Source organism: Triticum dicoccoides, chromosome 3A (genome assembly GCF_002162155.2).
Source record: "Triticum dicoccoides isolate Atlit2015 ecotype Zavitan chromosome 3A, WEW_v2.0, whole genome shotgun sequence".
NCBI lineage: Eukaryota > Viridiplantae > Streptophyta > Magnoliopsida > Poales > Poaceae > Triticum > Triticum dicoccoides.
The window spans coordinates 179632773-179641146 of NC_041384.1; the positions used below are offsets into that span (position 1 = coordinate 179632773).

Here is an 8374-nt window from a genome sequence, read left to right on the forward strand (position 1 = left end):
CCATGCGGCCTGCCTCTCTCTCTTTCCCCTAAAGCCCAATAAGGCCCATACACTCCCCGGCGAATTCCCGTAACTCCCCGGTACTCCGATAAATACCCGAATCACTCGGAACCTTTCCGATGTACGAATATAGTCATCCAATATATCGATCTTTACGTCTCGACCATTTCGAGACTCGTCGTCATGTCCACGATCTCATCCAGGACTCCGGACTACCTTCGGTACATCAAAACACATAAACTCATAATATAACAGTCATCGAACTTTAAGTGTGCGGACCCTACGGGTTCGAGAACTATGTAGACATGACCGAGACACGTCTCCGGTCAATAACCAATAGCGGAACCTGGATGCTCATATTGGCTCCTACATATTCTATGAAGATCTTTATCGGTCAAACCGCATAACAACATATGTTGTTCCCTTTGTCATCGGTATGTTACTTGCCCGAGATTCGATCGTCGGTATCTCAATACCTAGTTCAATCTCGTTACCGGCAGGTCTCTTTACTCGTTCCGTAATACATCATCCCGCAACTAACTCATTAGTTGCAATGCTTGCAAGGCTTAAGTGATGTGCATTACCGAGTGGGCCCAGAGATACCTCTCTGACAATCGGAATGACAAATCCTAATCTCGAAATACGCCAACCCAACAAGTACCTTCGGAGACACCTGTAGAGCACCTTTATAATCACCCAGTTACGTTGTGACGTTTGGTAGCACACAAAGTGTTCCTCCGGTAAACAGGAGTTGCATAATCTCATAGTCATAGGAACATGTATAAGTCATGAAGAAAGCAATAGCAACATACTAAACAATCAATTGCTAAGCTAACGGAATGGGTCAAGTCAATCACATCATTCTCCTAATGGTGTGATCCCGTTAATCAAATGACAACTCTTTGTCTATGGCTAGGAAACATAACCATCTTTGATCAACGAGCTAGTCAAGTAGAGGCATACTAGTGACACTCTGTTTGTCTATGTATTCACACATGTATCATGTTTCGGTTAATACAATTATAGCATGAATAATAAAAATTTATCATGATATAAGGAAATAAATAATAACTTTATTATTACCTCTAGGGCATATTTCCTTCAGTCTCCCACTTGCACTAGAGTCAATAATCTAGTTCACATCGTCATGTGATTTAACACCAATAGTTCACATCACCATGTGATTAACACCCATATATAGTTCACATCGTCATGTGACCAACACCCAAAGGGTTTACTAGAGTCAACAATCTAGTTCACATCGCTATGTGATTAACACCCAAAGAGTACTAAGGTGTGATCATGTTTTGCTTGTGAGAGAAGTTTAGTCTACGGGTCTGCCACATTCAGATTTGTATGTATTTTGCAAATTTCTATGTCAACAATGCTCTGCACGGAGCTACTCTAGCTAAATGTACCCACTTTCAAAATGTAACCAGATTGAGACTTAGAGTCATCTGGATTAGTGTCAAAATTTGCATCGACGTAACCCTTTACAACGAACCTTTTGTCACCTCCATAATCGAGAAACATATCCTTATTCCACTAAGGATAATTTTGACCGTGTCCAGTGATCTACTCCCAGATCACTATTGTACTCCCTTGCCAAAAAAAACAGTGTAGGGTATACAATAGATCTGGTACACAACATGGCATACTTTATATAACCTATGGCTGAGGCATAGGGAATGACTTTCATTCTCTTTCTATCTTCTGCTGTGGTCGGGCTTTGAGTCTTACTCAATTTCACACCTTGTAACACAGGCAAGAACTCTTTCTTTGACTGTTCCATTTTGGACTACTTCAAATTCTTGTCAATGTATGTACTCATTGAAAAAACTTATCAAGCGTCTTGATCTATCTCTATAGATCTTGATTCTTAATATGTAAGCAGCTTCACCAAGGTCTTTCTTTGAAAAACTCCTTTCAAACACTCCTTTATGCTTTGCAGAATAATTCTACATTATCTCCGATCAACAATATGTCATTCACATATACTTATCAGAAATGTTGTAGTGCTCCCACACACTTTCTTGTAAATACAGGCTTCACCGCTGAAAGGATCGATATGGTTGACTATAGGGGGTGGTGAATAGGAAACTAACGCTTTTTAGCTTTTCTTTAACAATTTAAACTTTGCATCAAAGTAGGTTGTCTAGATATGCAACTAGGTGAGAAACCAATATGATGCAACAAGGATAGGAACACAAGCAAGCAAGATATATGAAACAAATAAGCTTGCACAAGTAAAAGCATGAGATAACCAAGAGTGGAGACGGTGGAGACGAGGATGTGTTGCCGAAGTTCCTTCCCTTTGAGAGGAAGTACGTCTCCGTTGGAGCGGTGCAGAGGCACAATGCTCCCCAAGAAGCCACTAGGGCCACCGTATTCTCCTCACGCCCTCACACAATGCGAGATGCCGTGATTCCACTATTGGTGCCCTTGGAGGCGGCGACTGAACCTTTACAAACTAGGTTGGGGCAATCTCCAAAACTCAATTGGAGGCTCCCAACGACACCATGAAGCTTCACCACAATGGACTATGGCTTCGCGGTGACCTCAACCGTCTAGGATGCTCAAACACCCAAGAGTAACAAGATCCGCAAGGGATTAGTGGGGGGAATCAAATATCTCTTGGTGGAAGTGTAGATCGAGGCCTTCTCAACCACTCCCGAGCAAATCAACAAGTTTGGTCGGCTAGGGAGTGAGATCGGGCGAAAATGGAGCTTAGAGCAATAATGGAGCTTAGGGGTGGAAGAGGTAAGTCAACGGGGAAGAAGGGGACCCCTTATATAGTGTGTGACAAAGATCCAACCGTTACCCACCAACCAGCCCGCGGCCAGCGGTACTACCGCGCCTGGCCAGCGGTACTACCGCAAGGCCGCGCGGTACTATTGCTTGCAACCAAGCGCTACTACCGCACGGCTGTGCGGTACTACCGTACCGACCCACGGTACTGCCGCAACCCCAGCGACAGTAAAGATAAATAGACGCGCAGGAACTGGGGGCGGTACTTCCTCAAGAGCGGTACTACCGCGCCCCCCATGCGGTACTACCGCTAGGCAAAAAAAAACCCAGCCAGGGGGAAGGAAACTTCTGTGCCTACTTCCGCAAAGAAACGGAAGTAGCAAAAACCCGACACAGTAGTATCGCCGAGGGCCGGTACTACTGCCTGACTGCATAGCGCGGTACTACCGCGTGGCGAAAATGGTACTACCGCGGCAGGTGCGGATGTAAAAAATTACATCCGCCCCTACTACCGCGAAGGGGCGGCACTAGCCTGGTGGGCAGCGGTAGTGCGGCTCCAGGGGAGCGGTACTACCGTGGCTACCTGCGATACTACCGCGCCACCGCGTGGTACTACCGCGAATGCCTATGGTACTACCGCTTTCCTGGGAGCGGTACTACCGCGACCAGCCACAGCAGCCAGACAAGGGAGGCAAGAAAACGGAGGAAGCTCCAAGGAAAAAGGAGGGGACAAGAAGGAGACGTGTACGTGATGATTCCACCCAAACCTTTCCAACGTGGACCCCCTCTTAATAGTACGACTTTCCTACGACTCAAATCCACCAAAAAGAAACGTAGAAAAGACGCCGTCTTCATCAGTCTTCGAGGGGCACCCAACCGTCTTATGCATAGCAATGAAGTGTCTGGAATACTCAAGGCACACGATTAGTCCGCAAATGCGTTGTCATCAATCACCAAAACACTTAGGGATAAATATGCCCTTACAATCTCCCCCTTTTCGGTGGATTGATGACAATACGCGATTTGCACAAGGAAAATAATATTAAGTAAATGCAAACCCGCTCCTCTCTAGAATATAGACGGGCTCCCCCTAGATGTGTGCCACCTGGATGAGTGCTTTGGACTGCACGGCACACAAATACTAGGATCAAAGCTCCCCCTATATTATAGAGACAAGGCATATCTATCACTAGACAAGATAGCACAAACATAAGCTAACTACGATAGATAAAGTGCATATGTCTTACACCATATGAGGAAAGGTCTCGAAAACTATAAGAAATATTTCAACTTGTGACCTTCTATTAGTGACTCTGGAAGAATTGGTCATAGATCTATGACCATTTCAGACCAATTGGTCAAAAGTTGTTCGGGGGCTCCAAAACCTAAACTATAACGACCATTTTGGTCAGAAAGGTCGTAATTTCCTTACACAAAATGGTCATAAAGCAGATAGCACTGGTCTGCTGCCTTATTTCTAGCTGATCATGACCAATATAGATGGTCATAACCTTGTAAATTGTGGTGGGTTGCTATGACTAGGCGCCACCTCATCAGTTTTGCCTATGTGTCATGTCCATGTGGCAGTTTTTGCCCTAGGATGTGAAGCAACCTATATTTCTGTCATTCCCAAAATTCCCAAAAAAATCCCATAAATTCTTTGGGTCATATCTTCATCAAATATATAAAAATCCTTCCTTGCCTAGTTCAAAACTAATTCAACAATATTCATTTTCCTATTCTGTTCACGATAGCACTTTATGAAGGAAGTGCTATTCATATATTCTTGATTGCCCTCGGAATTTTTGGGCACTCTTTCCTATCCAAATCATTACCGCATGACAAAATTCAGCTCCACTTGCCTAGCAAATCTTCCTCGGCAAATTTCCAAAGTTTTTGTCCACCTAGAAGCATTGTGAAGGAAGTACCTTTTTTATATATCGAAATGACATGAAATTTACACAGTTCCTTCATATGCGCAAATTATCACCCTCCTCCAAATTGCAGCTCAGTCAAATCATCTATGTGAGCCCAGGTTCAATTTATATTTTATGGCCAAATTGGCACGTTGCAAAGCAAGTGTTATCTAGACCCCTCCTATTACCCTCAAACTTTTCGCGCACTCTTCCATACCCAAATCATTGCCACATGATAATATTCAGCTCAATTTTCCTAGTAAATCTTTCTCAGGAAATTTTCAAAGTTTCTACCTGGAGAGAAGCTTTGTGAAGTAAGTACTAGCTAGGCTTACCCAAATGATCTGAAAATTTACCAGCGCATGACCATCCCTATGTAACTTACCTACACCAATTTTTAGCTCATTCCATTCATCCAATCTCTCTCACTAGTTTTCCAAGTTTCTGTCCATAGAAGAGAATTGTGAAGGAAGTACCACTTTGGCATTTCCAAATAGTATCCATTTTCTACAGTGGTTTCCTACGCCCAAATAACCATCCTCCACCTAATGCCAGCTCAATCCGTTCATTATTTTGAGCCGAGCTTCAACATTCGTAGTTATGTCTAGTGTGGTAGTTCGCAAAGCAAGTACCACCTAGGCTCCTCCTTTTGAGCTGAAAATTTGTGAAGACGGTCTTCTTAGTAACTGATCATCCTCAGCCAAAACTCACGCCCATTAGCCATGTACATTTCCCGTACCGCTAATCAAACACTTGGATGTTAATTCATGTTTGAGCATCGATCGGTCTCCTCGTGAGAATCTTATGTTGTAATTTTCTTCCTAGCACCAACCTGGGGAGTGCCCAACCCACTAGACATGCCTAGGCCGCCCAGAACGCATGGCAACGCCACGGTCACGCGGTGACCACGCGGCGGGCATGCGAGTTTACGCGCTCTAGAGTTGGGGCCCTCGGCCACTGCCCAAACCTCTACGTATCGCCACCAAACCATGTATTTATGATTAAATAGGTCCTTATGTAACTAGAAATGATTTTTGGAAAAAATAAATAGCAAACTATGAGGCCGCTGCTTCAAATTTGACCCGCTTCCTACTAAATCGGTGGAAATTTGTCTTTTTCACGAGAGGTGGATCAAAAAAATTTACACCCAACCATTTTGTCAATTGTGCATTAAATATGGCCTAGTATTTTATAAAAATGATTTGGTCCAATTTTGCAACAATTATTTGGTAGTTCCTTCACAAAAAACCCTCCTTTTGGGCACTCGAAAAATGGAAAATGGTTTTTTCGTCCAACGAAAATGAAAACTTCCTTAGGCAACATTGTTTGCCATTCCAATATGCACCCTTGTGCACAATATGAGATCATTTGAACAAACTATGCCATGAATATGGCCATAAGATTGATCATTTGGCTTGAAAGCCATTGACCTTCACACATGATAGCTCATTTCTGAGAACAATTTTTTAAAATAATTATCGTATTACAAGTTTATTATTTTTCCTGGAAACTTAATCACATATAATGAGACAATGCGAAGGTTTTCCAATTTTTTGATTTTTTTTGAATTTTTTATGCCCGTTTCAAAATGTGGTCAAAACGGCGGGCTTGACCGTTCCTAGGTAGCGGTTGAATCTTGGATTTTTTTGGTGTTTCTCTGATTAAATAGATACTTATGTACCTATAAATGATTTTTGGAAAAAAATAAAGAGCAAACTACGAGGTAGCTACAGTTCAAATTTGACCCGCTTCCAGCTGAATCAGCGGAAATTTGTCTTTTTCACCAGAGGTGGATAAAAACTTTTTACAACCAACCATTTTGTTAATTGTGCATTAAATATGGCCTAGTATTTTAGAAAAATGATTTGGTCCAATTTTGCAACAAATATTTGGGAGGTCCTTCACAAAAAAAACTCATTTCGGGCACTCGGAAAATGGAAAATGAATTTTCCGTGCAAAGAAAATGAAAACACCCTTAGGCAACATTGTTTGGAATTCCAAGATGCACCCTTGTGCACAATATGAGATCATTTGAACAAACTATGCCATGAATGTGGCCATAAGATTGATCATTTGGCTTAAAAGCCATGAATCTTCACACTTGATAGCTCATTTCTGAGAACACTTTTTTTAAAATAATTACTGTATTACAAGTTTATTATTTTTCCTGTAAACTTGGTCACATATAATGACACAATGCGAAGGTTTTCCAATTTTTTTGATTTTTTGAATTTTTTATGCCCGTTTCAAAATGCGGTCAAAACGGCGGGCTTGACCGTTCCTAGCTAGTGGTTGAATCTTGGAATTTTTTTGGTGTTTCTTTGATTAAATAGATACTTATGCACCTAGAAATGATTTTTGGAAAAAATAAAGAGCAAGCTATGAGGCAGCTGCAATTCAAATTTGACCCGCTTCCAGCTGAATCAGCGGGAATTTGTCTTTTTCACCAGAAGTGGATCAAATATTTTGACACCCAACCATTTGGTCAATTGTGCATTAAATATGGACTAGTTTTTTATAAAAATGATTTGGTACAATTTTGCAACAAATATTTGGTAGGTCATTCACAAAATAAACTCATTTCGGCACTCGAAAAATGGAAAACGAATTTTCCGTGCAAAGAAAATGAAAACTCCCTTAGGCAACATTGTTTGCCATTCCAATATGCACCCTTGTGCACATATGAGATTATTTGAACAAACTATGCCATGAATGTGGCCATAAGATTGATCATCTGACTTGAAAGGCATTGATCTCCACACATGATAGCTCGTTTCTGAGAACACTTTTTTTTAAAATAATTGCCGTATTACAAGTTTATTATTTTTACTGGTAACTTGGACACATATAACGACATAATGCAAAGGTTTTCCAATTTTTGATTTTTTTTGAATTTTTTATGCCCGTTTCAAAATGCGGTCGAAACGGCGGGCTTGACCGTTCTTAGCTAGTGGTTGAATCTTGGGAAACTTTTGATGTTTCTCTAATTAAATAGACACTTATTTACCTAGAAATGATTTTTGAAAAAAATAAAGAGCAAACTATGAGGCAGATGTAGTTCAAACTTGACCCGCTTCCAACTGAATCGACGGAAATTTGTCTTTTTCACGAGTGGTGGATCAAAACTTTTGACACCCAACTATTTGGTATATTGTGCATTAAACATTGCCTAATATTTTAGAAAAATGATTTGGTCCAATTTTGCAATAGATGTATGGTAGGTCCTTCACAAAAAAACCATTTCGGGCACTCAAAAAATAGAAAACGGGTATTTTTTGGAATGAAAATGAAAACTCCCCAGATCAACATTGTTTGTCATCACAAGATACACACATGTGCACAATATTATTTCATTTTAACAAACTATAAGTGGTTAATATGTTGAATGTTTGCCCTAAATAAGAGGATAAAAACTATAAGAGAAACATAGGCTGAATTCTGATTGGTGGAATCCGTTGTGGCATGGATCGATGACGTGGCAAACATCCGTCCATCCATCCATCCATACATCAATCCATCCATCGATCCAATCCAGTGCAGCCTCTCTCTCACACGCGCGTGAACCCTAGCCGATCCAGATCCCTCCCCGCCCCCACTCCTCTCCCCGATCCAGATCCCTCCGCCGCCGCCCCGTCCTCCCCTTCCTTCCGCCGCCCACCTCTCCCCTCGCCTCCGCCACCCACCTCTCCCCTCGCCACCGGTCTGCACCC

The 8374-nt window shown here is 41.8% G+C and overlaps 1 protein-coding gene across 6 annotated transcripts in view; it reads left to right on the forward strand.

The window, feature by feature from the left end:
* The window catches only part of LOC119267781 (pathogen-related protein-like), a 14969-nt gene that overhangs the window by 2508 nt on the left and 4087 nt on the right, over positions 1-8374 (forward strand). The window lies entirely within an intron of this gene.